The 23464-nt window shown below is 43.4% G+C and overlaps 1 protein-coding gene and 1 long non-coding RNA gene across 6 annotated transcripts in view; one reads left to right on the forward strand and one right to left on the reverse strand.

Moving 5' to 3' along the window:
• Positions 1 to 13687: 13687 nt before the first annotated feature.
• On the reverse strand, positions 13688 to 21982 carry LOC125451228 (uncharacterized). Its single transcript, XR_007247249.2, has 2 exons — positions 19272 to 21982; positions 13688 to 15897 (listed from the first exon to the last, which is right to left on the reverse strand). It is a non-coding gene; the product is annotated as an uncharacterized LOC125451228 (long non-coding RNA).
• Positions 21983 to 22039: 57 nt separating this feature from the next.
• The window catches only part of ccnh (cyclin H), a 38897-nt gene continuing 37472 nt past the window's right edge, over positions 22040 to 23464 (forward strand). For 2 of the 5 annotated variants that reach the window (XM_048528140.2, XM_048528136.2), the window contains exon 1: positions 22047 to 22096. The gene's annotated coding sequence lies outside the window, so the exon portion shown is untranslated. Of the gene's footprint in view, positions 22097 to 22229; positions 22377 to 23464 lie in introns of those variants that run through there. The other 3 variants (XM_059644763.1, XM_048528138.2, XM_048528137.2) reach the window with 3 other exon arrangements.

The raw sequence follows: 23464 nt of genomic DNA on the forward strand, positions 1-23464 counted from the left end.
CATGGCTTCATATCTTTGCACATATAGTGTATTTAATGTTTGAATGTATGTACTATGACAAGAATAATAAATCATTATGTCCATCACACTATTCCAACTACCATGAGGGTATGTAGAAAATTATGTAAGTTCATAATACTTTAACGTATCTTAAAAAGAGCATAACTTTCACCAATATTGGGAAAAGTTAACAGGATGAGACCTGACAAATAGACTAGTCCTCTACCACTGATCCTCATTCATTCAAAATATCTCAGCAATCTTTTGACTTATCTGGCAGTTTTTTTACATCACTACTAAGTGGGTGTTTACTCTGGAAAAGATAAAAAGCCATGACAAAAAAAATCTGGTTTTCTCCTTTTCTCCAAAGCTTCACAACTATCGGCACGTGACAGAGAAAAGACGGTATTATGGATTTTGGAGAGTAAAAGAAAGGACATAGAAATTCAAAGAATAGGAAATTCTATAGTGAAATCAGTAATTTTACAGTAGAACAGGATTAGATTCTGTTGTCCCTTTTTAGTGTACTTATTATTACAGTATCTCTATATGACCTGACCTTTAGCTTGGTTCTGCTATTTCTGACTGATGAAATATATTATGAAACATAACAACCAGGAGCAGGAGCACTTTCTCCAAATACCCCTTGATGTCTTTGAAATCTAAATAATGTATCTGTCTCTTTCTTGAATATATTCAAAGACTTGATCTCCACAGCCTTCAGTGGTAGAGAATTCCACAGGTTCACTACCTTTACTAATGCTTTAGAACATCAGCATGACGGCAGCAGAATAGGATGCTCCAGTTGGAGCTCCTTTGCTTGGCAGGCCCTTTTCTTTTCTTCTTGTCGTAGGTTTTCTTTTCTTTCCCCACCCTCCACCTTCTGCCCTACCAGGAGACTGGAGTCGAAGAGTGAATCAAGCATGGCCGAGTCCCGTAGCAAGGCAAGCGCAGGCCAAGTCTTGCAGCACAGCAGTGCAAACATGCCGAGTCCTGTTGCGACAGCGGAGCGAACATTCCAGGTCCAGCGGCAGAGCGATCGGGCCGATTCCCAGAGCAATGGTGCAGCGAGTCCTGGATGGAGGCCGGCAAATGGAGGCAGCATAGCCTCATGCTCTGGGGCCAATAGGCTCAGACTGGAATTTAAGAACTATCATTTTGGACTTTTTCAGATGTACCCGTGCTAATCTATATTTTTATTTACTCTGTAACAACATCATACTTGTTCTACTCTGTAAATACACTTAACAGTATCTGTACCTAGGTCCTTTGTTCCTAAGATGGTGCTGAAAGGTGACATTACAAACTTTTCACTGCACTCGAGTGCACATGACAATAAAGGCTATTCTGATTTTATTCTACTCCTTTGAATGAAAAATGTTTTCCTCATCTCAGGTTATAAATGGCCCACACTATAACCTGAGATTGTGTCTCTTTGTTCTAGAGTTTTGAACCAGGGAAAACATCCTCCCTGCATCTAGTCTGTGCAGTCCCATCAGCCTAGTGAATCTCTGCTGCATTCCCTCTATGGCAGTATATCCTTTCTTAGTGAGGGAAACCAGAACGGCACGCAATGCTCCAGGTATGATCTGAACAAGGCCCTGTGTATCTTTACTAAGACATCCCTCCTCTAAACTCAAATCCTCTTGCAATGAAGGCTACATTAACATTTGTCATCCTAATGTACTTGCTGAACTTGCCTGACTACTTTCATTGACAGAAATAAAGGGTCACCCAGACTCCTTTCTACATTGACAGTTCTTAATGTAATCTCACTTAAATAATACACGCACTTTCTGTTTTTCATATCATGTACATAACTTGATATTTTGCAACATTGTACTGCATTAGCCATGCGGTCATTATCCCATTCTAGAATTTTAAGGAAAGATCTACAGTAAGAAAAAGCAAAAAAGATAGGCATATACGGTTAATTTTTTGGATTGTCAAGATATAATAAGTACAGTTTCACAGGTAGCAATGATGGTACATCAAATATTTATAATCCATTTCAACGACTTAGATGAAGGGAACCAAATACGGGGCTGCAAAATTTTCAGATCACACATAGATGGCTTGGAAGATAAGTTGGAAACAGGTCATGAAGACACTCCAAAATAATATAGATAGTTTGAGTGGAGGGAAAAATTGTCAAATAGATTATAATGTAGGAAAATGTAAGCTTGGAAACCTGAACAGAAATAATCAAAAAGCACCATACCAAATCATTGGAGACAAATTACAGAAGTTTGAGCGACAGTGGCATATGGTTATCCTACAACCAGTGTAGATTTTAGTATGGTAAGTACCATATAATTTCATTTTCTAAGTTTTTAATGGTGAACTAAAATGGTAAAAGAACTATTTTAAATAAAGATTGTGTGTGGACTTGCTGCACTTTTAAAAGCAAGTTATGGAAACTCATTGTGGGTGATGTTTACCCTATCTTTGTTCAAGTGGTAAAGGAAACTGTAGATAGTCTGGCATTAGATTGTGTGTGCATGGTGTAACTTGGCTGGCAACAACTAACAGATTGGTTTGTGCAATTTGACCAATTGGCTTCCAATAGTCATCAGTGTTATAAATTGAGGTCCCCTTTAAAACTGTGTGCTGTTAATATTTCATATTTAGTACTTTCTGTTTTGTGACTCCTACAAGCTTCACAGATAGTGAAAATTTCGCCTGCTTCCACTTTGAATCTGCATGTATTTGCGTTTCCCAAAAAAATGGCAAACAAGAGTCATGAGGGAGAATAATCTTCTAACAAAAGTACATAATGTTACAATATGACATCACTTGTGAATATTTTGCTCCACCCCTCCTCAAATCAGCAGAAAGTTAACCCTTTCTGCTGGCAGCTTTTAAATCACAGTTTATTCGATGAGAAGCAATTAAATTTGGCTAGTTGTCTTCTTTATATTAGAAGTTAACATCTATAACAGTATTTGTTTAAGTTTGCAAATATATGATCTTTTAGAATGCTATTAGTTAAGACTATGTATTGACTGAATGGTTAGGAATATCTCAATAGCCCACTTTAATACACATGTGTAATTAAGTATTAGCAACATCTATAGCTTATTCCTGATCCCACTAATAGATGGCAGTGGGAGAAATCCTACCTAGAGATTACTAACTTTGAATTGTGATTTTTAATTTATTTCCTAGCTCTTTTTATGATGTTTGCAGGATCTCATCTCTCACTTTACCTGAGCCATTAGTATCAAATGGATCATGATCTCTGGCTATTGTCCTTTCACTTTAAGAATGTCCTGCAGTGACTCAGTGACATATTTGATTCTGGCATTAGCCAGGCAACATTCCATCCTGATATTCTGTCTGCAACCATAGAAATATCCAACATTATGCCTTTATGATAGAATTCCCTACCAATAATGATCTTACACGCTTTCCCCCCCTACCTGTGCAGCTGAGCCATTCCTCATATCACAGACTTAGCTCTTGCTGCATTCCTCTGAGAAGTCATTTACCCACTGTCCAAAACAGAAAATCTGTTCAGAGGTAGCCCCAGGGGACTCCTGCAGTACCTACCTGCTGCCTTTATTCTGTCTGGTGGTCAGCCATTCCCTTCCTGCCTGTGCACTCTTTACCTGCAGTATAAGTATCTCACTGAAAATGCTGTCCACAAAGTCTTGAGATATTCCACAGTGATTCAGGTAGTGTTTCAGATCTAAAATGTGGATTTATACTAGTTGCAACTGAATAACCCTTCGGCACAAGTAGCCATCCTGGACACTACAAGTATCCATGACTTCCCACATTGCACAGGAGGAGCATTCCACCAGGCCAAGCTGCTTAGCTATGATTCACCTTTCATTAATCCCTTTCTGTTTACTTATTTCCTTTTTTTATTTCAAAAGTGCCTTATTCATAAATTGTTTATAAATAACTATAAAAGGCACAAAACACTTTCGTACTGATTGCAGAAAATAGTCAAATTTTGACATTCCTCATTAGAGCTTCAATCTAGTTGTAACAAAAAAGGGCATTTTCTAAATAAGGCAAGAACATAGGGATATTCCAACTAAAGCTATGTGAGGATCTTGAACTTAACAAATCCTTGTTATATTCAGGCAGAAATACTTTAGATGGTCGCCTTTCCCCACTTTGCCACCATGGAAGCTGCACCAGGGAAGTCCTCAGCATGCAGACCTGGAACTTGGACTGTGCTAGTCTGCAACACTAGCTTGAGGTCAACTCTTCGCACTGGAAGACCCACAAGTATCAGGCAAAAAAAGGAGAAGGTCCTCCTCAGTTTGTTCATCTCAGTATGAGTTCCGAGGAACAGACTGTAGAGCACAGTCCTACATTATGGAGGCTGCTCGGGATTTACCTCAATGAAAAAGACTGTATCGCTCTCCAGACTTTCTTTGCAAAGGAACATTCTAGGAGGCATATAAACAGTCCCTTCAACAATGCAGATTTTCTGTTTACTTCTGTACTTTAAAGAATATGAAATGTGTACCTGGGAACTTGCTTTGCCTAACTTGCTGTCACGAGATCCACACCTCATCTGCTCCTCTTGATGATGGTGATTGCTTGTCCTGGAATTCCAGGATTTTGACCCTGTTACTATGAAGGAATAGTAATATAATTTCATCAGCATAATATGTGCCTTGCAGGGGAATTTGCGGGTGGTAGTGTTCGCAAATATCTGCTGCCCTTATCCTTCATAGTGGGAGAGGTTGCATGTTTGGAAGCTGCTCTCAAAGGATTCTTGGTAATTTTCTGCAGGCTTTGAGGAGTCGTAACCGAATTGCCAAATTTTGACTTGCTTTTGTGGCTGTAGTATTTATATGGATGAACTAGTCAATTTTCTGATCAACGAGAACTCTCAGAATGTTGACCATGGGGCATTCAGCAATGGTAATGCCACTGAATATCAAGGAGAGATGGTTTGGTTGTGTCTTGTTGAGGTTGCCGTTATTTGACACCTGTGTGGCATACATCATTTACCAGTTGTCTGCTTCCATGTCTGAATGAGAATGTTTCAAATCCAATAACTCTTCTTTAAAGATGATGAGTCACCAGATTTGAAACCTTAACTCTTTTTTCTCCCCACAGTTGCTGCCATACTTGCTGAGTTTCTCCAGTAATTTCTGTTTTTGTTTCAATTCTCCAGCATCCACAGTTCTTTGTTTTATTATATCTGTTCTTTGGATCACAGATACTTTTCTTCAAAATGGTGCTTTAGGATTACTGACATCTTCCTGAGAGAGCAGACAAGATCTTATGTCTCATCTGAAAGGCAGCATCTTCAGCAGTGCACTTACCCTCAGTACTGAAATGGAATGTCAGCCTAAAGTTTTGTACTTGGGTCTCTGAATGGGATTTGAGCCTACAACCTTTCAACACAGAGACAAGCTATCCAATGAGACATCCATTACTGCAGGGGACTCAAATTTCAGAATGCCACCTTGCAACAATGTTCAGAGGCTTGGCAACTGCCGCTAAAGTTGTGAAAATGTGCTTTAAAAATGTTAAAGCTGATTGTTGTGAAACTGATATCTGATACATTTGAAGCTTCACTGCCTTCAGTAGCTAGTCCTGGTACACTATTATGTATGGTCATTTAGCGTTGGAATAATTATGCCAAACCTGTTGGGAATTTTAGCTGATGAAATTATCTGCCACTCCCATTCTTTTCTGGTGATTTTTTTCACTGGGTGCACAGATCAAATGAGCATCTACACCAGTCAGTGAGGGATTGTCAGGGCGCAAGGCACGTAAAGTATCAAGGAGCGTGTAATTGGGGCTGTCAGTCAAGTGCTGTGATACAGTTGGCCTCAGGTTTGTAGAGGATAGTTTCACGTCTCAGGAATTCAGACTGGTGGCAAAGGAAGGGATGGTTGGGTATCAGGGCAGGCAGGCAAGTGGGACTTTGGAGTTGGAAGAAGAGTAGGGTGACAGGCCCAGCAATACAGGCAAGATGCTAGGGCTGGCAGATGAAGAGTGTATGTTCTAGATGGAGGAATGGTCATGTTTCTAGGTAGTAGAATCATGAGAATCTCACCCAGAGAGTTGTGAGTGCATGGAATAGTTTACCAATGGTAGTCGTGGAAGCGGAGTCATTGGTGACATTTAAGCGATTGCTGGACATGCACATGGACAGCAGTGAATTGAGGGGAATGTAGGTTAGGTTATTTTATTTTTGGATTAGGAATATTCCACGGCACAACATTGTGGGCCGAAGGGCCTGTACTGTGCTGTACCTTTCTATGTTCTATGATGGTCTGGTTGCAGGGGTTGCACAAAGTCAAGAGATCAGTGGTGTCGTTCGGGACAGGATGATAAATTAGGATGTCAGATTTATAGTTTCCAGGAGATAGGCTCTATGCCGATCTTTTCCCAGATAATTTGTAGCTTGAAAAGAGCAAAGTTTAAGGAATTTTTCTGAGGGTTTCAAATACAGGGGATTTACCTTTTGGAATCTTCAATTTCCCAGGCAATTCCAAACAAGACTGCTACATCAGTGTCCTGTACTCTACTCCAGTTTGATCCAATGACTGTCACGACATTGGAATATCTGTGCCATAATTCCTAATCAGTGGGTAAACAGAGAACACACCTTACAAAATTGGGAAGGCCCAGGGAAATAAATAGATGAGGATGCTCTCAGGCCATCTCGAAATTAATTGTCACTCTGACTAATATTGTTTGTTGGAGGTTTATGAACATGTTAATTCTCGGAAGAGGCTTACTTTTTAAGGTAAATTTAAGCCCCACTTGCAATCCCGTGAGAGGATTCTGAAGTCTTGAAATAGACATGTCCTTTTTGAGGGCCTAAGTCCTGTTTCTCCTCTGGATAGAACATTGTATGCACAAAGCAAAACTAGTGAGTGAGAAACTTAATGGCACATGTCGGTTATTCTTTTGGAACAGGAATGAAACTTAAAATTAAGCATAAAGTTACATTTCTGCACAATAAACATTGCAGAATAGTGGTAACTGTACCTGTATATTTCATAGCAAACCATTCATTACCTTGGATTTACTTCATTTCTTAAATAGTGTCATCTGGCATAAGCCTTGGCAAAGCAGAGCAAGTTCATTTGCCAGTAGTAGACCGGTTATTGAACCACATTACAAGGAAATTAATTTTCTAGTTCTGGCAACTAGGTTTGGTCTTTTTCTTTGCACTATTCCTTTCCACTGGTCAGCATTTTGTTTAAGCTTTCTGATATTTAGAAATGGTCTAAGATACAGGACTGCAAAATATGCAACTTTGGTCGATCTGGCTGAGTCCAGTTTTGCGTTGCTACTTAATTTCTACAGTATAATGTTCAGATTTATTTTCATTGTACTGTTATTCATGTTTTTGAATTTTGTTCTTGTGAACAAAAGATAATAATTGAGACAAAAGATTTTCCTAACCGCCAAGATGATTTTTATTTGTAGATTCAAAATACTTCAGTGCAGAAACATGCAATTTGACTGCTCATTTTTTTATTTGTTAAGTTGGCCCACCAACATCTGTTCAAAAGATGAGTTACATGTAGAAAGTATATTTATGTGGAAAAGAACTCAAGTGATGTTAGGAAACGATAATTGGGAGGGCGTAAGTTGGATTCTACTATTCTGAGCTGAAATCCTCCTTACGTCTCAAGAGGTTCCCCCCAACTTTTTTCAACCAACCCTTTCAGCGTATTCTGGAATATATTGTGTGAAAGGGTGGTTGAAACAGGTTCAAAAGTAACTTTCAAAAGAGAATTAGATAAATCCTTGAAAAAGAAATCTACAGGGAAAATGTGGGTACGGGTGACTAATTGGATAGCTTGCTAAAAGAGCAGGTATGGGTTCTGTGATTTATATCTTTACTCTGGTGAAAAGTTCGATCCTTTAATATGCGTGGAGATTAGAGGTGGAATTCTAAGAATTTTCAGATACAATTTTTTTTGTTATTTCTATAAATGCTTTGGATGTGAACAAAGGCAGTATGGTCAGTAAGTTGAGAGATAATGGGAACTGCAGATGCTGGAGATTCCAAGATAATAAAATGTGAGGCTGGATGAACACAGCAGGCCAAGCAGCATCTCAGGAGCACAAAAGCTGACGTTTCGGGCCTAGACCCTTCATCAGAGAGGGGGATGGGGGGAGGGAACTGGAATAAATAGGGAGAGAGGGGGAGGCGGACCGAAGATGGAGAGTAAAGAAGATAGGTGGAGAAGGTGTGGGTGGGGAGGTAGGGAGGGGATAGGTCAGTCCAGGGAAGACGGACAGGTCAAGGAGGTGGGATGAGGTTAGTAGGTAGCTGGGGGTGCGGCTTGGGGTGGGAGGAAGGGATGGGTGAGAGGAAGAACCGGTTAGGGAGGCAGAGACAGGTTGGACTGGTTTTGGGATGCAGTGGGTGGGGGGGAAGAGCTGGGCTGGTTGTGTGGTGCAGTGGGGGGAGGGGATGAACTGGGCTGGTTTAGGGATGCAGTGGGGGAAGGGGAGATTTTGAAACTGGTGAAGTCCACATTGATACCATATGGCTGCAGGGTTCCCAGGCGGAATATGAGTTGCTGTTCCTGCAACCTTCGGGTGGCATCATTGTGGCAGTGCAGGAGGCCCATGATGGACATGTCATCAAGAGAATGGGAGGGGGAGTGGAAATGGTTTGCGACTGGGAGGTGCAGTTGTTTGTTGCGAACTGAGCGGAGGTTCGCAACAAACAACTGCACCTCCCAGTCGCAAACCATTTCCACTCCCCCTCCCATTCTCTTGATGACATGTCCATCATGGGCCTCCTGCACTGCCACAATGATGCCACCCGAAGGTTGCAGGAACAGCAACTCATATTCCGCCTGGGAACCCTGCAGCCATATGGTATCAATGTGGACTTCACCAGTTTCAAAATCTCCCCTTCCCCCACTGCATCCCTAAACCAGCCCAGTTCATCCCCTCCCCCCACTGCACCACACAACCAGCCCAGCTCTTCCCCCCCACCCACTGCATCCCAAAACCAGTCTAACCTGTCTCTGCCTCCCTAACCGGTTCTTCCTCTCACCCATCCCTTCCTCCCACCCCAAGCCGCACCCCCAGCTACCTACTAACCTCATCCCACCTCCTTGACCTGTCCGTCTTCCCTGGACTGACCTATCCCCTCCCTACCTCCCCACCCACACCTTCTCCACCTATCTTCTTTACTCTCCATCTTCGGTCCGCCTCCCCCTCTCTCCCTATTTATTCCAGTTCCCTCCCCCATCCCCCTCTCTGATGAAGGGTCTAGGCCCGAAACGTCAGCTTTTGTGCTCCTGAGATGCTGCTTGGCCTGCTGTGTTCATCCAGCCTCACATTTTATTATCATGGTCAGTAAGTTTGCAGATGACACCAAAATTGGAGGTGTAGTGGACAACAAAGAAAATTGTCTCAGAGTACAATGGGATCTTGATCAGATGAGCTGATGACTGGTTCATGAAGTTTGATTCAGATAAATGTGACGTGCCGCATTTTGGAAAGGTAAACCAGGGCAGGGCTTATACACTCAATGCTAGGGTCCTGGGGAGACTTGTTGGGATATTTCTATTATTGACAGCCACAGGTAAGATGCTGGAGACTGGAGGTTGGCTGACATGGTGTCACTATTTAAGAAAGATGGTAAGGAAAAGCCAGGAAACTATAGACCGGTGAAGCTGACATCAGTGGTGGGCAAGTTGTTGGAGGGAATCCTGTGGCACAGGATTTACATGTATTTGGAAAGGCAAGGACTGATTGGGGTTAGTCAACATGGCTGTGTGTGTGAGAAATAGTGTCTCACAAATCTGATTGAGTTTTTTGAAGTAACAAAGAGGCTTGATTATAGCAGAGCGATGGATATGATCTATATGGACTTCAGTAAGGCATTTGGCAATGTTCCTCATGGTACACTGGTTAGCAAGGTTAGACCACATGGAATAGAGGGAGATCAAGTTATTTGGATTAGAAATGGCTTGAAGATAGAAGACCGAAAGCGGTGGTGAGGGTTGCTTTTCAGACTGGAGGACTGCAACCAGCAGTGTGCCATGAGGATTGGTGCTGGGTCCACTACTTTTCATCATTTATATAAATGATTTGGATGTGAGCACAGGAGGTATGGTTAGTAGGTTTGCAGAGGATGCCAAAATTCGAGGTGTGGTGCAGTGAACAAGGTTACCTCAGAGTACAAGAGAAGTTAATCATTGGGCCAATGGGGCGAGGAGTAGCAGATGCAGTTTAATTTAAATACATGTGAGGTACTGCATTTTGGAAAGGCAAATCAGGGCAGGACTTGTACACTTAATGACAAGGTTCTGGGGAGTGTCGTTGAACAAAGAGACCTTGGAATGCAGGTTCATAGATCCTTAAAAGTGGAGTCGCAAATAGGTAGGATAGGAAAGAAGGTGTTTGGTATGCTTGCCTTTGTTGGTCAGTGCATTGAGTATAGGTGTTGGAGGTCATGTTGCATCTGTACAGGACACTGGTTAGGCCACTATTGGAATACTGCACACAGTTCTGGGCTCCCTGTTATAGGACAGATGTTGTGAAACTTGAAAGGGTTCAGGAAAGATTTAAAAGGATGTTGTCAGGCTTAGAGGGTTTGAGCTATAGGGAGAGGCTGAATAGGGTGGGACTATTTTCCCTTGAGCATCAGAGGCTGAGAGTCAACCTTATAGAGGTTTATAAAATCATGAGGGGCATCGATAGGGTAAATAAACAAGGTCTTTTCCCCAGGGCGGGGGAGTCCAAACCTAAAGGGCACAGGTTTAAAGTAAGGATTTCAAAGGGACCTAAGAGGCAACATTTTCACGGAGGGTGGTGCATGCATGGAATGAGCTCCCAGACGAGGTAGTGGAGGCTGGTACAATTACAACACTTAAAAGGCATCCAAATGGGTATATGAATAGGAAGGGTTTAGAGGGTAATGGGCCAAATGCTGGAAAATGGGACCAGATTAATTTAGGATATCTGGTCGGCATGGACCAAGTTGGACCGAAGCATCTGTTTCTGTGCTATATATCTCTGTGATTCTATTTTCCCTCCCTGGAGGTCTTGAGAGAAGTGGTGAGAAAGGAAAATAATTGAGTGAGCTTATTCTGGAGAGAAATTCACCCACTTCTCACCATCCTGTAATTAAGTGTTGAGTGACAAGTCCCATGGGATGCTTTCTCATCTTACCAGCACTTAAGGCTCTTAAGTGGTCAATTAATAGTTATTGAAGGGCTTCAACTTACAACCTCCCAAACAAGTGTGAAACATGGCCTGTGTCCCCACTGGGAAATCGTAGTGAGCTACACACCAAGTTTTGTAATTTTCCTCAAATTGCTCCAATCTTAACATTTAATCATACAAATGAATGGGTACAGTTTAGAACATAGAACATTACAGCACAGTACAGGCCCTTCGGCCCTCGATGTTGTGCCGACCTGTCATACCGATCTCAAGCCCATCTAACCTACACTATTCCATGTACGCCCATATGCTTATCCAATGACGACTTAAATGTACCTAAAGTTGGCGAATCTACTACCATTGCAGGCAAAGCGTTTCATTCCCTCACTACTCTCTGAGTAAAGAAACTACCTCTGACAACTGTCCTATATCTTTCACCCCTCAATTTAAAGCTATGCCCCCTCGTGCTCGCCGTCACCATCCTAGGAAAAAGGCTCTCCCTATCCACCCTATCTAGCCCTCTGATTATTTTATATGTTTCAATTAAGTCACCTCTAAACCGTCTTCCCTCTAATGGAAACGGCCTCAAGTCCCTCAGCCTTTCCTCGTAAGACCTTCCCTCCATACCAGGCAACATCCTAGTAAATCTCCTCTGCGCCCTTTCCAAAGCTTCCACATCCTTCTTATAATGTGGTGACCAGAACTGTACGCAATACTCCAAGTGCGGCCGCACCAGAGTTTTGTACAGCTTCAGCATAACCTCTTGGTTCCGGAACTCGATCCCTCTATTAATAAAAGCTAAAACATTGTATATGCCTTCTTAACAGCCCTGTCAACCTGGGTGGCAACTTTCAAGGATCTGTGTACCTGGACACCGAGATCTCTCTGCTTATCTACACTACTAAGAATCTTACCATTAGCCCAGTACTTCGCCTTCCGGTTACTTCTACCACAGTACACCAAAGTGGTGGTCTCTAAAACCACTCCTCCTGCCCTTGCCTCAAACACTCTCCCCTTGTGACCCAGACTCCACAAAATGAAGATAAACCACTGTCAATGTCTCCTAGTTTGTTAGGCTAAAAAGCAAGTTAAAAACCAGGACCCTATTGAATGGCAAAGCAGACTCGAAGGGCCGAACAGTCTACTCCTGTTCCCATTTCTCACGTTATGATTTTTATGTCAAATCAGTCGTTTTTTGAGAGGTAATGGGTTTGGTTTCTCAGGGCTTATCTATTCGGTGATAATTGCTAGGCATTTAAAAAAAAATTCTTCACAATGTTAAAGTCTTTCGTTACAAGAAATTGTATTTTAAGAAAATGGTCAACTGTGGGCACAGCAGAATCCACCTGGGCCCTCATTTTCTGTATTGAATTGTAGATGATGGAGGAGAAGGACACCAGGCAGCAAAAATGATAGCAAGGCAAGCTGCCAGTCATGAGTTAGTGGAGGTGGCAAAAGATATCCCCGCCAGGATAGTAAAAGGATTTCTAAATGGGCAGTTTTATTTAGAGTGAGGCAGAAGGCCTTCAGCAGAATTGTCAGCCACAATCTGCATGCCATCTTCCTACACTATCATTACCATCGAGTTGAGGGGTCAATTGTGGTTCAAGAAGAATGCAGGAAGGCATAACAGAAGTAGCACTAGACACACCCAAAATCGTATATGAACCTGGTGAAGCTACAACACAGGGCTGCTGTCATAAAAATAAACAGCAAGAGATTCCACCTGTATTAAAAAAAGTAGCTAAAGCGCAGCCAATAAGTCATCTTCTGAAAACCCCTGCACGCACACACCCCAAAACCATCTCCAAATTACAGGTTTGAAGGAAAATTTCCACCTACATGGATGAATGTAACTCCATCCTTTGGAGGATGCAACAATCAATTATGAGGAGCAAAGAAATGGCAGATAATATAAATCAATATTTTTGCATTGATCAGCAAAGTGGGAGTCACGATAAACATCCCAAAAATAACTGATCAAATTTACAACCATATTCAGCAGAACAGCTGAGTGGATGATCCACCTTGGTATGCTCTTTGAGGTCCCAACTATCAAAGATGCTAGTCTTCATCAATTTGATTCATTCAACATGATATCAAGAAATAATTGAAAACACTGGATACTGGAAAGGCTATGAATCCTGACAGCATTCTGTCAATAGTACTGAAGAGTTGTGCTCCAGAAACAGCAACACCAATATTTAGACTATTTAGGTGAACACTTGAAATAGCTAAAGGAACAAGGCTATGGGCCAAGTGTTGGAAAATGGAATTAGAATAGATGGGTATTTGATGATTGGCACCGACATGATGGGCCATTGGACCTCTCCATGTTGTTAAAAATTGACAAACCCCGTTTTACTAACTCTTCACACTGCAAGGTCAACAGGTTTCGGACAGACAAAAGAGTTTCACCAAGTTGATGATCTTTCAGGTGCCGTCAATGTTTTTCTCAACACACGTCCTGGGGCACAGACTGGAGAACACAAAGTTATACATCACGGAGCTGCTTGGAATAAACCTTGACAGAAGCCACTGCATCCCTCTCCAGACCTTCTTTGCAAATGCGCATTCCAAAAGGAACTTGTTTTATTTCAAAAATATACTTTCTTCATAGAAGTCTATATACACAGTCACAACAACAGTTCAATTCTACACAGTCTTTGCATATGTAGAACAAACAAACCCAAGACATTTCTTACTTATGCAAGACTATATTTACATGCATTTGAGGAAACGGGATGGTTGGATAACTGACTAGACCCCCATTGTACTTTGGCAGAAAGACCTAAGACTGTGGTCTTTCCCCACTGCGCTTTGGCAACAGCTGCTCCAGGCTTTAGTGCATCCCTCAGTACAAAGTACTGCACCTTGGGATATGTTTGCAACACTCTATTGAAGTCAACTCCCTGCTCTGGAAGACCTTTCTTAATTTCAAAAATATACCTTATTCATAAAAATTATCTTTTTATACACATGTACACAAATGCAGTTTTGTTCTGTATAGTAGCATATCAAGGAAACAAACAATCATTGACTCTATCCAAAATAAACCTCTCTTAAGTATACAATACTATATTTACATGCATTTGAGGCACTGGGAGGATCTGATAACTGAACGGAATGCCATTACTTAAGCAGGAAGACCTCAGAAAGTGGTCTTTACCCAATGTGTCTTGGCAGCAGCATCCCCAGATTTTAGTGTGTCCCACAATACATGGCCCTGGACTTTGGAATGCGCCAGTCTGCAACACTTGGTTGAGATCAACTCCTTGTTCTGGAAAGTCAACAAGTTTCGGGCAGTTGAAAGAATGTCCTTCACCAAGTTGATGGGCCTCCAGGAGCAGCTGGTGTTTGTCTCGGTGTGTGTCCTGGGAAGCAGACTGTATTGCACAGAGTGCACGTCACAGAGCTGGTCCGGGACAAATCTTGACAGAAACCACTGCATCGTTCTCCAATCATTCTTTGCAAAGGCATATTCCAGCAGATGTGTAACAGTCTCAATCTACCCCTGCAGCTGCTTTGAGGGCAGCTTGTGGTGATGCAACCGACTGAGGCCAGTTCGAACTAATCACAGATGTTCATGAGTCTGCACACAGACAGCGGATTCAGCAGAAAGCAGCGTTGTCATCCACATACAAGGAGGCGTCGACCTGCTGGCTTCCGCTGCCTGGAATAGTTACCCCTTTTAGGCTTGCATCCTTCCCGATGGACTCAGCAAAAGGCTCTATTCAACAATCAAGCAAGGCAGGACAGAGTGAGCAGCCCTGCCTGACTCTGAATCCAAATGGGAAGCCTGAATGAGAAGCTTTTTGATTCCCACCCATTTTTTGAAACTGCAGTAACGATGTTGGTGTACAGCAATCAAACCCAATTGCAGATTCCCTCCCCAAATCCTATTTTGTACAGCACGCCCCACATGTACGTGTACAATATCTTGTCAAAGGCCTTCTCCTGGTCCAAGCTGATGAGGCAGGCATAGGTAATCACATTCCTGAAGTGTGCAAGGGTCTCAGAGATCAACCAGCCCAGTATAACCCAGGTTTGGATGGGTTGGGGTAAAGCACCAATTCCAGAGCAGACCTGACCTGGTTGCCGATGGCCTTAGGCAGGATTTCATAATCTTCATTCAGCAATGAGATTGGTTGCCAATTTCTAATTTCCTCCCTCCCCCCCAATTTTGCTTGTGGATGAGGGTGATGCTACCTTTCCTCTTGATTTGCACATGCTATCTGACAGAAACATACCCACAGGTCCTAGCCAATCAAGTTCCATACAGCTGAACACAACCTGGCTGGTAAGCTGTCACTTCTGAAAGTTTTATACTTTTCTACTCGAGAGCTTTTGTCAGTTCATCCAGATATAACAGCTGGTCCATCCTCTCTCCTGTGCTATCATCTAAGACTTCCATGATAGATGACAGGAATTACTGTCTGTGGACTTTGTGTCATACAGACTGGCATAAAAGCATTTGCTGATCCTCAGTATGTCAGACTGAAATGATGTTAACAAGTTATCTTCTTCCTCCAGGCTGCTGAGCACAGAGTTCTCCTTGTACACCTTCTGGAAGAAGAAACACGAGCATGTTTCATCCCGCTCCATGGGGTGGATCTTGGTGCAGAAGATTTTCTTGGGCAAAGAGGGAGGCTTGCTGGCTCTTTACTTCTTGGAGATCATCCGTGACATTAACTCCATCGTCTGCAGCAGGAGCAGGTTCTGCATGGTTTTCTGGAGTTTGGACAGTTTCCTCTACCTCTCTCTGACCTTATAGAACACAGAACAGAGAACATTACAGCACAGTACAGGCCCTTCGGCCTTCAATGTTGTGCCAACCTGTCATACCAATCTCAAGCCCATCTAACCTACACTATTCCATGTACGTCCATATGCTTGTCCAATGACAACTTAAATGTACTTAAAGTTGGAGAATCTACTACCGTTGCAGGCAAAGTATTCCATTCCCTTACTACTCTCTGAGTAAAGAAACTATCTCTGACATCTGTCCCATATCTTTCACCCCTCAATTTAAAGATATGTCCCCTCGTGCTCGCCATCACCATCCTAGGAAAAAGGCTCTCACTATCCACCCTATCTAACACTCTGATTATTCTATATGTCTCAATTAAGTCGGCTTTCAACATTCCTCTCTCTAATGAAAACAGCCTCAAGTCCCTTAGCCTTTCCTCATAAGACCTTCCCTCCATACCAGGCAACATCCTAGTAAATCTCCTCTGTACCCTTTCCAAAGTTTCCACATCCTTCTTATAATGCGGTGACCAGAACTGTACGCAATACTCCAAGCGCGGCCGCACCAGAGTTTTGTACAGCTGCAGCATAGCCTCATGGTTCCGGAACTCGATCCCTCTATTAATAAAAGCTAAAACACTGTATGCCTTCTTAACAGCCCGGTCAACCCGGGTGGCAACTTTCAAGGATCTGTGTACATGGACACCGAGATCTCTCTGCTCATCTACGCTACCAAGAATCTTACCATTAGCCCAGTACTTTGCATTCCGGTTACTCCTACCGAAGTGCATCACCTCACGCTTGTCCGCATTAAACTCCATTTGCCACCTCTCAGCCCAGCTCTGCAGCTTATCTATGTCTCTCTGTAACCTACAACATCCTTCTTCACTATCCACAATTCCATCGACCTTAGTGGTGTCTGCAAATTTACTAACCCATCCTTCTACGCCCTCATCCAGGTCATTGATAAAAATGACGAACAGCAGTGGACCCAACACCGACCCTTGCGGTAATCCACTAGTAACTGGTCTCCAGGATGAACATTTCCCATCAACCACCACCCTCTGTCTTCTTTCAGCAAGCCAATTTCTGATCCAAACTGCTATATCTCCTACAATCCCATTCCTCCGTATTTTGTACAATAGCCTACTGTGGGGAACCTTATCGAACGCCTTGCCGAAATCCATATACACCACATCAACAAGTTTACTCTCATCTACCTGTTTGGTCACCTTCTCAAAGAACTCTAAGGTTTGTGAGGCACGACCTTCACTTCACAAAACCGTGCTGATTATCCCAAATAAATTTATTCTTTTCTAGATGATTATAAATCCTATCCCTTATAACCTTTTCCAACACTTTACCAACAACTGAAGTAAGGGTCACTGGTCTATAATTACCAGGGTTGACTCTACTCCCCTTCTTGAGCAGAGGAACCACATTTGCTGTCCTCCAGTCGTCTGGCACTATTCCTGTAGACAATGACGAGTTAAAGATCAATGCCAAAGGCTCGGCAATCTCCTCCCTGGCTTCCCAGAGGATCCTAGGATAAATCCTATCTGGCCCAGGGGACTTATCTATCTTTACACTCTATAGGATTTCTAATACCTCTTCCTTGTGAACCTCAATTCCACCTAGTCTAGTAGCCTGTATCTCAGTATTCTCCTCGACAACATTGTCGTTTTCTAGAGTGAATACTGTTGAAAAATATTCATTTAGTGCTTCCCCTATCCCCTCTGACTCCACACACAGCTTCCCACTACTATCCTTGATTGGCCCTAATTTTACTTTCGTCATTCTTTTATTCCTTAAATACCTATAGAAAGCCTTAGGGTTTACCCTGATCCTATCAGCCAGCAACTTCTCATGTCTTCTCCTGGCTCTTCTGAGCTCTCTCTTTCGGTCTTTCCTGGCTAACTCGTAACCCTCAAGCGCCCTAACTGAGCCTTCACATCTCATCCTAACATAAGCTTCTTCTTCCTCTTGACCAGAGATTCCACTCCCTCCGTAAACCACGGCTCCCGTGCTCTACAGCTTCCTTCCTGCCTGACAGGTACATACTCATCTCGGACACACAGAGCTTTTCCTTGAATAAGCTCCACATTTCTAATGTGCCCATCCCCTGCAGTTTCCTTCCCCATCCTATGCTCCCTAAATCTTGCCTAATCTCATTGTAATTGCCTTTCCCCCAGCTATAACTCTTGCCCAGTGGTATACACCTATCCCTTTCCATCACTAAAGTAAACATAACAGAATTGTGATCGCTATCACCAAAGTGCTCACCTACTTCCAAATCTAACACCTGGCCGGGCTCATTACCCAGTACCAAAGCTAATGTGGCTTCGCCCCTTGTTGGCCTGTCTATATACTGTGTCAGGAAGCCCTCCTGCACACACTGGGCAAAAACTGACCCAAATATAGCACTCGAACTATAGTGTTCCCAGTCAATATTTGGAAAGTTGAAGTCCCCCATGACAACTACCCTGTCTCTCTCACTCCTATCGAGAATCATCTTTGCTATCCTTTCCTGTGCATATCTGGGACTATTCGGAGGCCTATAGAAAACTCCCAACAGGGTGATCTCTTCTTTTCTGTTTCCAACCTTGCCCGTGCTACCTCAGTTGACGAGTCCCCAAACATCTTTTCTGCAACTGTAATACCGTCCTTGACCAACAATGCCACACCTCCCCCTCTTTAACCGTCTTCTCTGCTCTTACTGAAACATCTAAATCCCGGAACCTGCAACAACCATTCCTGTCCCTGCTCTATCCATGTCTCCGAAATGGCCTTCAGAACACCTTTGAGGATAAAGAACGTCTTGATGTTCCCCTTGACTGTTTCCCCCCCCAGTCCAGTGTAGAGTTAGACAGGGGCTTCACGGTTCTCCAACCTGTAACCCCTTTTGAGCTCCTCAATATTTTCTGGAGTTAACAGTTTTCACATTCAGCTTCCACATTTTCTTGCCGGCCTGTGGGCATCCTATAGGTGGCAGTCAGCCAGCAGGAAGCAGTGGTCAGAGAAGAGTATTGGCTTGACATCAGTGGATCTGAATGAGAAGGTGTAAGATGCAAACACGAAATTGATCCTTGAATAGACAGATCCGTCTAGTGGCCACCAGGTATATCTATGTTACAATCCATCTGCAGGGGGGCTGAAGAAGTCTTTCAGTTTGGCAACTTTAACTGTTTCCATAAGGAATCTGGAAGACCATTACGTTTTGGGCAAACTAATTTTTTTTTCTTTCAAAAATATACTGTATTCATAAAAAAATTCTCTCATATGTATACGCTGTCACAAAAGCAATTTGGTTCTGTATAGCTGCACATCAGTAAATAAACAAACCTAACCAAAAAACCAAAGACCTTTCTTCCACATACAGTACTAATATTTACCTATATTTGAGGCACTAGGAGGGTCCAATAACTGGAAGGACACTCATTTACTTTTAGCTGGAAGACTTCAGCAGTGGTCCTTCCCCACTGTGCTTTGATGGCAGCTGCCCCAAACTTTAGTGTGTCCCTCAGCATGCAGTCCCAGACTTTGAAATGTGCCAGTCTGCAACACCGAGTTGAGGTTGGCTCCTTGTTCTGAATGACTAACAAGTCTTGAGCAAATCAAAGAGCGTCTTTCACTGAATTGATGGTACTCCAGCTCCAGCTAATGTTTGTCTCGGTGTGTGTCCTGGTGAACAGACCGTACAGGGCACAGTCCCGTGTCACGGAGCTGCTTAAGACAAACCTTGACACAAACCATGCATCTTCCTCCAGACTTCTTTGGCAGAGGCATATTCCAGAAGGAGATGTGTCACAGTCTCAACCTCAATACCCCTCACCAGCAGCCCCCCATCACCACCACCCTCCATCTTCAAACCTCCGAACCAGCCACTTCAAGAGCAGCGGGCAGTAGTGCAGACATAAAGGATCTCCCAGGTACTTCCCTTATCAGCAAAAGCCAAGCAACGTCTTGGTGCTTTTCCGAAGTTCGGGTGATGAGGCATTCTGCCAAATGACTTTGACAATTTTCTTAGGGAACCATGCAACAGGATCCACCCTCTTCTTTTCTCTCAGGGTACACTTCCTGATGGACTGCTAGTCAAAGGTGCTTTGCAAATTTCTCGATGAAGGAGAAGTGATAGGGGATGTGGCAGCAAGGCCAGTCCCATCCCTTGAAACACTGAGGGACAGGTAAAACCTCAGTATGCAGTGGCACTTGGTGTTGTGTACTAAGGGTCTATGCACAGCTTCATGTAGCCAAACACAAAGGTTTAATGTTCTTGTTAAGATTTGTAGCTTGGCTTGTGGATGAGGTTGTTGGCTTGCTCGCTTTGCTGGCTGGTTATTTAGCTTCATCCATCTAGTAGGCACCTGTGGATGAAATTATTGAGATATCCGTTGTTCATTAATTTGATCCTGGTGAAAATGTTTTTGATAAGATGGTGCGTTTCTTCTAACTTGGTTTAATGATGATGCATCATCCATGTATCAGATCCACAGTTCTGGCTGTATGAGGGGCAGGTTTGTGCACTCCAGTCTTTGCATGACTGCCCCTGCAATAAGTCCCGAGTCCTAGGGTCAAATTTACAAAAGAAGATGAAGACAACAATCAACTTCCATTCCAAGATGTCAGGGTAGAACGAATGACCAATGGGGAGTTCACAGTACACAGGAAGGCAACCCATATTGACCAAATCCTCAATTTCCACAGCAATCACCCAACGTCCACAAACAAAGCTGTGTTAGGACATTATTCCAATGAGCCGCAATACACTGCAACATGCCAGAACTACGTAGAAAGGAGGAAGAGCACCTATACAAGGTATCTGTTAATAACAGACATCCCAACAATTTCATCCGCAGGTGCCGTCTAGATAGGCAACACCAACAGGACACATCACACTATCCTATATCATGAACATATCAGAACTGACGAGACTCCTATGACCACTAGGAATCATGGCAGGACACAAATCCACAGCTACACTACAACAAACACCCACAAGGACCAAAGAACCCATACCCATGACGTGTAAGACCAACATAGTTTACAAAAATACCTTCCAATGACTGCAACAAACATTACAATAGCCAGACTGGAAGGAAACTAGCCATCAGGATACATGAACACCAGGTGGCAGAAAAACAACATGACAAACTTTCCCTCATCACAGTGCACTCAGACAATGTGGCCATCAATTTAACTGGAACAATGGGACCATCCTGGCTCAAGCCAACAACAGATATGCACTGGTTTTCAACCCATAATGCAATCAACAAACATGTGGAATTAGACCTCATGTACAAACCCATGCAAAAAAGAACAGGAAATGGCACAACACAACTCGACAGAGCAGATCATATAAATTCCAAGTGGAGTAGAACAGTTTTGCTTCATTGGATGCCGCACTGATGTTACCCAGCATGGTGATGAAAGGTCTGTATGATAAAACACAAAGGTGGCCATCAGGAGGGCAACAGTGGGAACGTTCTCTGCCACCACCATCCAGAGTTTTATACATGGAGTTCCTGCAGGCCCAGTCTATCTTAGGCTTCCAGATGAAATAGAAGATGACTCAGGTGATTGAAACATCAGTGACGGGAGGCAGGCCAGACCTGTGTCGTTTACAGCATCAGAGACAGAGTGCTTCACACCTGATAACCAGGTTTATCCCCGCAACGGACAAGGAACAGTGCTTCCAGAAGACCAATTTCTGCTTCACTTTGGCGATGCACTCCTCTCAGATTTTGTGCATGCCCTAGGCCCTCTGAGCCATATTCCCAGCACTTTCAGGTAATCTGTCGTGACGGTGACGGGAATGAAGGATCGGTTGGCCCAATTCCCAAAGAACATGGCCTCGCTGTTGCCCCGATTTTTACCTTGGCTCCCGAGCCCATTTCTACCAGGGCAAAGGGCGGGAACGCTGTGGTCAACCCCTTCAAAGGCTGCAAACCGTTCATGTTTTCCATAGTCACACAGCTCGGTAGCTATGACTGGAAAGTACATTACACCGTACTCTCCGACTTAACCTCTGCTCTTCCTTCCCCAACCCAAGCGGCTGACAGCTAGGTTCCCACGTTCCAAACCGTCGCAGGCTGACTGTTCTCACGCGAGATCACGGCCCTCAACCCGACTCGTTTCCCATTGGACCAACGCTTCGCGAAACGTCACTAGGAGGTGGGGTTAGTGCTGAACAGCGGAAACGAAAGCAGTCTCGAGCCAGGTGAGTCTGAACGTTAGAGGTTGTCTGTGTTGGTGCAGCGTGATCTCTACCCTGGGGTTTGAATGTGTGAGCAGCTCCGTTAGTCCCGTTGAAGCTCCCGACTCCTCCTGCTGTTGTAAGAGAGATAATGGGAAAGCGTGTGGGGGTGGTTCGGCTTGATTTACAGTCGGCACCTGACTTCTGCAGACCGATTCAAACTCTTCGTGCTTTTCTCATGCTTTGTGGTCTGCGCTTCCTGCAGTCCGTTCATATTTAATATTCCCTCATCCCCAGTTTAAAGGTGAGGTTTCAAGTCGCACTGCTGGTCTTGTACTCGTGAATCCAGTCTGGCCGTTATAATAGAGGGCCAGTTGAAAATGTTTTTTGGATAAGATCGTCAGTTGAGATTAAATCTGCCTTTTCTGATGGATGTAAAAGGTCCCTTATCACTTTCTTGGAACAAGACAGGAGACCGGATATTGGTGCATTGACTAGTCTTTGTGGTGTAGTTATCTTCGGAACCTAGTCACCGTCACCAAAATAAATTGGCCTCCATCACTGTTTGTGGAAGATTGCTGTATGAAAGTCTACTGATGTTTTTTTCTCTCAAGATTACAGCAATACTTTGAAAAAACAGAAATTGCTGATGAAAGCTCAGCAAATCTGGGAGTATCTGCGAGAAGAAAGCAAGAGTTAATGTTTGAGTCTAATGACAGCATGGTCAAACTGGTGTCTAATGAAAAGTCACTAGATTTGCAACATCAACTCTGCTTTTTTTCCACAAATGCTGCCAGACCTGCTGAGTTTTGTGACAATTTTCTATTTATGATTAAGATTTCTAGCATCCACAGTTCTTTGTTTTACTTCAGGAGCTCTTATTTGGCTGTGAAGTGCTGAGGGTCCATTAGACAAAGAGTTTCAGAAGGACAAACACAAGTTCCCACATTTTATTCATGAGTTTATTTAGACTTTAGTGGTGGGCCTGATAAAGTAGACATAAGTGATATGTTGATAACATTGTGGAGCTGGAAGAACACAGCAGGCCAGGCAGCATCTGAGGAGCAGTAAAGTTGACATTTTGGGTCTGGACCCTTCTTCAGAAATGGGGAGGGGGAAGGGAGCTCAGTAATAGAGGAGGGGTGGAGGTGGGGAATGTGGGTGGGATGGTGATTTTTTTTTTTGAGTGCAAGTAGGGAGTAGTGGGAATTGGTCAGCTAGGTGGGGGGGATGGCTAGGTGGGAGAGAAGATGGACAGGTTGGGTCAGGTCAAGGAGGTGGGGATGAGAGGGTGGCTTGGACATGGGATGAGGTTGGGGTTAGGGAGATTTTAAAACTAGTGAATTCCGTAGCGCTGTAGGCTCCCAAGGTGGAATATATGTTTTACTCCTC

Source organism: Stegostoma tigrinum, chromosome 3, assembly GCF_030684315.1.
Source record: "Stegostoma tigrinum isolate sSteTig4 chromosome 3, sSteTig4.hap1, whole genome shotgun sequence".
Classification (NCBI taxonomy): domain Eukaryota; kingdom Metazoa; phylum Chordata; class Chondrichthyes; order Orectolobiformes; family Stegostomatidae; genus Stegostoma; species Stegostoma tigrinum.